The 7280-nt window shown below is 37.9% G+C and overlaps 1 pseudogene; it reads left to right on the top strand.

The window, feature by feature from the left end:
• The first annotated feature begins 1342 nt into the window (after positions 1-1342).
• LOC102819643 lies at positions 1343-2621 on the top strand (annotated as a pseudogene).
• The last annotated feature ends 4659 nt before the right edge of the window (positions 2622-7280 follow it).

Below are 7280 nucleotides of genomic sequence, written 5' to 3'. Positions count from 1 at the left end.
AATCAGGAGCCAAAAAGAATGAAGAAAATTAATGGCCCAAGGAAATAGTCCAAAGAACTAATAGATCACTCAAACCACAACCTCTACTATCCTAGTGCTTGGCTATCACTACTGAGCACTCTTCAAAGCATCACAACAGAAGTTCCTGGGCAGAGTTGAAGAAATACAAAGAATAAAATTCAAAATCATAAAAATTGCCAGACTTACTGGGTTGATAGAAACTCATGAAATTCCCAAAACTACAGGCACTCGTGAGATCTGGAACTGAACCCACCTCCACGGAATCTCCTTTCAGTCCAACGGTAAACAAATATGTGAAGTGAACAAACATGCCCTTGAGGAACAATTGTCTCAAAACAATTAACCATAGGAGACCAAAAGGGTAGCATTTACCCAGAAACTAAAATTAAGAAACAGAAAATAAGGACAAATGAAAATGCCAAACCCATGGAGTAAGTAAGAAGAGTGCTATTACACTGAGGAGACTACAATCAATGTCATAAAACATAATTTGTTGTATAAATTATTAAATAGAAAACTAGTTTACTCTCTAAACTTTCCCTTAAAACCAAGTAAAGTGTTCAAATAAAAATTCTTACAAGATAGTGCGAAAAAATGAAAAGAAGAAACAAGTAGGTAACCACATAGTATTTTTATTCTTTCATATGACATCTTTTCCTTTAAATAATGAGGAAGAAAAGATGGGTGGTTTTTGATAGGATAACTGGGATTACTAATAGTTAATTGAACAATTACCACATATCAGACTTTCAAGTCCATGGATTAGCATTAATATTTACAAAATATTACTAGATACTCTGTTTCTTTGTGGATTTTTTGTCCTCTATTATAAAACTGGCTCACAGAGTTTAAGTATTGTGCCCAACTTTGCACAGTGAAACAGACAACAGCTGGGATAAACATTATATTCCTGAGACTCCTCCACCTCAACAACTAACCATGAAATTTCTCCCTCTTGCTTAGTTGATTATCTTCTTAGGTGTTGTCAAGTCAGCTCCAACTTATATGAACTCCATGCACAACATAATGAAACACCATTCTCACAATTTTTGTTATGTTTGAGCCCATTTCTGCAGCCACTGTGTGAATCCATCTTGTTAGGGGTCTTTCTCTTTTTCACTGAGCTTCCAATTTACCAAGCATACTGTGCTTCTCCAGGGACGAATCCCTCCTGATAAGATACTCAAAGTTCATGAGACAAAGTCTCACCATTCTCCCTTCTAAAGAGCATTCTGGCTATTTTTCTTCCAAGACAGATTTGTTTGGGCTCAGCATCTGGAGACGTTCGCAGCTCTCGGCGCCCAGCCCAGCTGCTTTCAAGATGTCTACTGTTCACGAAATTCTATGCAAGCTCGGCTTGGAGGGTGATCATTCCACACCCCCAATTGCATATGGGTCAGTCAAAGCGTACACCAACTTTGATGCTAAGCAGGATGCTTTGAACATTGAATCTGCTATCAAGACCAAAGGTGTGAATGATGTCACCTTCGTTAACATTTTGACCAACCTCAGCAATGAACACAGACAGGATATTGCCTTCGCTTACCAGTTGTTGTGAAGTGCTGTCTAGTCGACTCTAACCCTTAGCGACCGTGTATAGGATTTCCAAGGAGCAGCTGTTAAGCTTGAACTGCTGACCTTCAAGTTCAAAGAGACTTTGCAGCCTGGCGCATTAACCCACAGCGCCACACCAGAAGGACCAAAAAGACACTTGCATCAGCCCTGACATCAGCCTTATATGGCCACCTGGAGTCGGTGATTTGGGAACTATTGAAAACACCTGCTCAGTATGACGCTTCCGAGCTGAAAGCCTCCATGAAGCGGCTGGAGACCAATGAGGACTCCTCATTGAGATCATCTGCTCGAGGACCAACAAGGAGCTGTGGGAAATTAACAGTCTACAAAGAAATGGAGTCCTGGTGTGGCGCAGTGGGTTAATGTGCTGGTCTGCAAATTCTCTTTGAACTGCAAGGTCAGCAGTTCAAGCTTACTAGTTACTCTTCGGAAACTCTATATAGGGTCACTATGGGTCGGAACCAACTCGACGGCACTTAACAACAACAAGCAAAGAAATGTACAAGACTGACCTTGACAAGGACACATCTGGTGACTTCTGGAAGCTGATGGTTGCCCTCGCCAAGGGTAGAAGAACCGAGGTTGGTTCTGTTACTGATTATGAGCTGATTGACCAAGATGCCCGAGATTTCTATCGCGCCGGACTGAAGAACAAAGGAACTGATGTTCCCAAGTGGATTAGCATCATGACTGAGCGGAGCGCTCCGTGTGCCAGCTTCAGAAAGTATTTAGCATCAAGAAGGAAGTCAAAGGAGACTTGGAATATGCTTTCCTGAACCTCGCCCAGTGCATCCAGAACAAGTCCCTGTACTTTGCTCCATATACTTTATGACTCCTCGAAGGGCAAGGGTACTCACGGTAAGGTGCTGATTACGACTATGGTCTACCGCAGTGAAGTGGACATGTTGAAAATTAGATCTGAATTCAAGAGGAAGTACAGCAAGTCCGTGTACTACTACATCCAGCAAGACACCAAGGACGACTACCAGAAAGCACTGCTTTACCTGTGTGATGGGAATGACTGAAGCCCGACACTGCAGGAGCCTCCAGAACTGCTGCTCCCTCTGCATGAAGCTAACAGTGCTAGAAAATCAGCATGTGATTAATAACACCTGCACCCATCCCTCCACGGATTCCGTTAGCATTGCCCCACCCCCAACCCCTCTTATTTTATTGGCCTAAGTATTGCCCGGCTTTGCTGCAAGTCTCTCCTTTCAGCCAAAGAAATGAACGTTCCAAGGAGTTGGAAGTGAAATCTATGATGTGAAACGCTATGCCTCTTGTGTACTGTCATAAACAGATAAATAAACGGAATTTTTATGTTTGGAAAAAAAAAAATTGTTCTTCTGACAGTCCAATTTAGTTTCAATTTTTTCACCAAGCCTTAACTTAAACACATCAATTTTTCTCTCCAGCCTTTCTTATTCCGTGTCCAACTTTCACATGTATGTGAGGTGATTCAAAATATCTTAGCTTGGGTCAGATGCATCTTAGACCTCAAAATGACACCTTTGCCCTTTGGTAATTTAAAAAATGTCTTTTGCAGCAGATTTGATTTCTTGACTGCTGTTTCTGTGACAATTGATTGTAAATTTGAGTAGAATCAAATCCAAGACAAATTCAATCTTTTCTCCATTTATCATGTTTATTGGTCCAGTTGTGAGAATTTTTGTTTTCTTTACATTGAGTTGTAATCCATACTGAAGGATTGTATTATTGGTATTTATCAGCAAGTGCTTCAAGTCTTCTTCAATTTCAGCAACGAAGGTTTTGTCATCTGTATACTGCAGATTATTAATGAGCCTTCCTCGTATACTGATACCTCATTCTTCTTCATGTAGTCCAATTTCTCTGATTATTTGCTCAGCATACAGATTGAATGAGTATCGTGAAGGATACAATTCTGAGTCACAATTCCTAATTCTAAATCATGCAGTATTTCCTTGTTTTATTTGAACAACTGCCTCTTATTCTATGTACAAATTCTGAATGAACACTATGAATGTTTTGGAATTCCCGTTTTTTGCAATGTTACCCATAGCTTGTTATAATCTACACAGTCAAATGCCTTTGCATAGTCAATAAAGAACAAATAAACATTTTACTGGTATTCTCTGCTTTCAGCCATGATCCATGTGATGTCAGCAATGATATCCCTCATTCTACTACCTCTCCTATATCCAGCTTGGATTTTGTGCAGGTCTCTGTCAATGTACTGCTGTGGTTATTTTTGAATTATCTTAAACAAAATCTTACTTGCTTGTGATATTAATGAAATTATTCCATAATTTCCTCATTCTGTTGGGTCACTTTTCTTTGGGATGGCCACAAATAAGAATCTCTTCAAGTAAGTTGGCAAGGTAGATGTATTCCAAACGTCTTGGCCTGGAGTAATGATACTTCAAGCACTGCAACAGTTGTTGAAACATTTCAGTTTGTATTGTCAACTCCTGGAGCCTTGGTTTACACTAATGCCTTAAGTGCAACTTGGACTTCTTCCTTCATTGCATTGTTTCTTGATCATATACTAACTCCAGACATATTTGGATATCTACCAATTCTTTTTGGTACAGTAACAATGTATATTCTGTCCATCTTCTTCTGATGCTTCAAGCATAATTCATAATTTGCTCAAGGTCTCCATCAATATTGAAACCTGAGGCTTGAATTTTTTTTCTTTACTTGTTTCAGCTTGAGAAACACCGTGTCATTCCTTTGGTTTTTGATTTGTTTGTTTGCTTTTTATCTCTAGCTCCAGAACTACAAGAATGAGCAGGTGCTTTTCATATTGGGTAAGAAAAAAAATTACTTGGCACAACTTTCCTGGCCTTTTCCTCATTAATAAAGTTTTTAATTTTTTTCAAACTTCATAATAAGCTCCTATGATCATCCTGTGTCTTCCCACCAGATCTCCTCAGAAATCACTGTTTTCATTGGCTCTTTGTTTTGATGACAGCCAAACAAGATTAAGACAAGTATATTACCAACAGAATTTGTCTACAGCCATCGCCTCATCACAGAGATCTGGCAAAACATGTTTTACTTAGAATAAGCTCAGGCAGTTATGAACTGAAACCCAAGCAGTAATACTTAAAATACTAAATTGCTATCTGCATGAGAGTGCAACACTAAACATATATTTCTATTTCTCTTTGTCTTCTTTACCCCATGAAAACATCGATTTTCAAGTTGAATTTGTTAGCGATAAAGGTGGGTGCGAGAGAGGGGGATTTGAACAAGGAATTTTGAGCAGATGGACCAGTGGGCCTCCAGCACCCTACTCTCACTCAACCAGAGAACAACTTCATTTTATTTATATAGACACTGAGATGCTGCACAAATTATATTTTTTAAAAAAAGATCTGAGCTGAAGTCAATTTGAAACATCTGTTCTAGTAAATGGTGAGTAGAAATGGATTAAACAGATACAGAGAACACTATTGATTTTAGTTCCATAAACTCTAAAGGAATTAGTAAAATGATTTTCAAATTGCCAAGGCAGACTGACTCACACCCTAGATCTAGTCATATATATTGCCTAAAATAAGATTCTCTGATTCTGACAGACAGTTGGTATTTTTTAAATTATCTCTTAAATGCTCTGTTTGCTCACTTTTTTTGGTTCCATTCTTGATTGGTAGTTATCAGCTGAGTATGATATATTTTTTTTTACACTTCAAATATAGTACTTTCTCTTGGCACCACACCTCTATGAGAGATAACCTGACAAATCTCCACATACGCATTATTTAAAACAATACATTGAGTTCTACTTTCTTCTTTGAGTAGCTAATGCACATATGTGGTTTAAAAGTTAAAACTTAGAATAAAAATTATAAAATAAAGTTCACTCTCGTCTTGATCCCCTAGTAACTCCATTTCCTTCTCCAGGAGCCACCATGAGATACTTGTATTTTTATGAAGAAGTGTTCACTGCTTATAGACAAATCATGTGTTATTTTTCCCCTTTTAACAAATAACCAGCATAGATTTCTATATATAGATTTCTTTATATCTTTGCATACATTCTGAAGGCTCTTCTATATCTACATGAATAACATCTTTCTTTTATCAAAAGCAAATTCCTTTGTTTTATAAATGTCCCATGATTTTTTATTTGATTTTGTCGATTAGGCGCTGAACTGCCAAATGTATGGTGAATGATTCAAACCCAGTGGATCCACGAGAGAGAGTTGCTGTCTTCTTCTGTAAAGATTTACACTTTTGGAAACCCAGTATAGGGTCACTATGAGTTGAAATCAACTCAGTGACAGTGGATTTGGGTTTTGGGTTTTGAATAGAATTTAGAATAATGAGCTCTGGTGGCACAATGGTTAAGCACTAGGTTTCTGACATAATGGTTGGTAGTTCAAGCCTATCCAGTGGCTCCAGTAGAGAAAGAGCTGGTCATGTGCTTCTGTAAAGATGACAGCCTAACATGCTGTATAGGGTTTTTATGTTTTGTCACATGGATTTTTACAGATTGGAATTGACTCTACGTCATTTAGAATATTTTTTTAATATAATGATATTTCAAACGATACTACAATGAATATATGAACATAGTAATTGAAGCAAACCTTTAGAACAGATTCCTAGAATTAGAATTGTAGATTCTGCATCAAATTTACATTGATTCTGCCGGTTTTTTCACCATAAATATATTCTATTTTAAATTCCCCCTAATGTAGGCTACCGTTAGAAAGAATGTCAGTTTGAGGACTAAGGTATGCCTGACCCAAGACATGCTATTTTCAATAGCTTCATATGCATGTGAAAGTTGGACAATGAGTAAGGAATACTGAAGAAAAATTGATGCATTTGAGTTATGCTGTTGGAGAAGAATATTAAAAGTACCATGGACTGCCAAAAGAACAAAACAATCTGCATTTGAGTAGGTAATGCAATTTGAATAAGAGTTGTATTATCTGACCTTCCTTCTAGGCTTATGGAAATTATCCTGTCACTGACAGCACTGCACTTCAAGTCAGATATTGAAATATTCTTTTTGATGGTGAATGTGACGCCATTCCTCCTCAATTTGTCATTCCTTCCATAGTAAACCATGGGATTGTCAGATTCAAAATAGTCAATACCTGCCCATTTCAGCTCACTAATGTCCAGGATATCAAGGTTTATGCCTTCTATTTCATTTTTGACTACTTCTTATTTTCCTAGATTCATACTTCGTGCATTGCATGTTCCAGTTAGGAATGGATGTTTACAGCTGTTTCTTTTTGTTTTGAATTTTGCCCCATCTGCATACGAAGGTCCTGAAGGCTGTACTCCATTCATATCTTCACAGTCAACTCTACTTTGAGGAGACAGCTCTTCCCCAGTCCCATTTTGAGTGCTTTACAACCTGAGAAGCTCATCTTCTGGTAGTATACCGGACAATATTCTGGTGTTCTTCCTCATGCTTCATTATTGAATATTCTGGTGCTGAAAGTGTTCCACTGTTATTTATAATGTTTTCAAAGACAAAATATTCAAAAGTAGATTGTTTGTCTCTCCTTCTTCCTAGTCAGTCTTCATTTGGAAGCCCATCTTAAACCTGTCCTCCCTGGGTGACCCTGCTGGCATTTAAAATACCTGTGTTATAGCTTCCAGAATCACAGCAATGTGCAAATCACCACAGTAAGACAAATTGACAAATGATGTGACTATTTTGACTATACAATTGA

This window comes from Chrysochloris asiatica, unplaced genomic scaffold, assembly GCF_000296735.1.
Source record: "Chrysochloris asiatica unplaced genomic scaffold, ChrAsi1.0 scaffold00093, whole genome shotgun sequence".
Lineage (NCBI taxonomy): Eukaryota > Metazoa > Chordata > Mammalia > Afrosoricida > Chrysochloridae > Chrysochloris > Chrysochloris asiatica.
This window is presented reverse-complemented; position numbering and strand designations above follow the sequence as displayed.